At 46.9% G+C, this 1507-nt stretch overlaps 1 protein-coding gene across 1 annotated transcript in view; it reads right to left on the reverse strand.

The window, feature by feature from the left end:
* The window catches only part of LOC101861764 (unconventional myosin-XV), a gene marked incomplete at its 5' end in the record, with an annotated part of 199411 nt that overhangs the window by 144675 nt on the left and 53229 nt on the right, over nt 1–1507 (reverse strand).

Consider the following 1507-nt stretch of genomic DNA (forward strand, 5'->3'; position numbering starts at 1 on the left):
CCCCCCCCTATACACGAACCATCCAGTATTCATAGACCAATACACTGACACTCAAGTGCCCCCTCTGAACAGCCCGCTCTCTAATCGTCCCCTCATTTGGCAGATATTGCCGCGGAAGTCGTCCTAAGATTGTAGACCAACAGTCCGGCACCTCCCGCGACAACTGTAACCCAGCCCAGGCCGCTCCGCCCAGAGTGACGGCCCTTGAGAGGCCTGGGACAGCGCGCGTGTTTGCCTCCCTTGGCCCGGCGCGGAGGTTCGGAGCCGACTTGATCCTGAGCTGAGCGGGGTTTGACACTGCTCAAATACTTGTCCAGTCTCGGGTTACCTCCCTCCTCGCTTGCCACACGGGCCGTCCGCTTTGTGGGGGGACCTACCGACGCCGGGACACCCTCCACACGCCCACACATCGCCGGGACCACGCCCACATCTCACTCCACATCTCACCCACATTTCACCCACATTTCACCCCACACATCTCACCCACATCATACTCACACCACACCCATATTTCACTCCACATCTCACCCCCACACATCTCTCCCACATCTCGCCAACATCACCCTACATCATCACCACTCACCACGCTCACACCATACCCACACCTCACCAACACCTCACACACATATCACCCCTCACATCACCCCTCCCCCTTTTGTCCGCCCCCTTTTGCCATCGAAACAATCGTAAACACACAAACATTGACAAACATTGACAAACATTGACAAACATTGACAAACATTGACAAACATTGAAAAACATTGACAAACATTGAAAAACATTGACAAACATTCACAAACATTGACAAACATTCACAAACATTGACAAACATTTGCAAACTTTCACAAACTTTCACAAACATTCACACACACACACCTGCTCGAAAGTGACTCAACAAACAAGCTCATCTCTCCATCAATAAAAGACGTAAATATGATAAATTCCCAAACTACCAACATCCAATTCAAAACTATAACCAGGGGTTACGTTGCCCTGAATAAATTGATACGGTAAACACTTTTATCAGTCGTCCTCATCTATCTCCAAACGTGTGCCTGCGGTGCTTAAAAGGGGGCTCAGTTTGGTTCAAGGATGAATAAGAGGGTGGTTGGCAGGTGCTCTGGTGCGGTTTAAACTCCTTCTTTCTTATTTTAAAAAATCTATCGTCCTTATCTCCCCTCCTTGTGTGTGTTTGTTACTCTCTTGTAACACCTCTAATCTTCAGCACTTATTTGACCTCATTGCGTTACAAGTGCCTTAAAACACTTACAAAGACAAAATGATGAATCTATCCGACAAATTTTTAATGTGCTCTCCATTTCAGTGGGTACAACTATGCCGTTCTTTCATGTGTTTTCTGCAGCGGTTCTTTTAAGATGCGGGCTTTTTTTCTTCACCCTTTCTTCCTTTTTTGGCTCTGTCTATCTATCAATCTATTTATTACACGCACACACATACAAATAAACAAATACAAGCACAAACACACACACACACACACACACACACA

Source organism: Aplysia californica, unplaced genomic scaffold, assembly GCF_000002075.1.
Source record: "Aplysia californica isolate F4 #8 unplaced genomic scaffold, AplCal3.0 scaffold00596, whole genome shotgun sequence".
Taxonomy (NCBI): Eukaryota; Metazoa; Mollusca; class Gastropoda; order Aplysiida; family Aplysiidae; genus Aplysia; species Aplysia californica.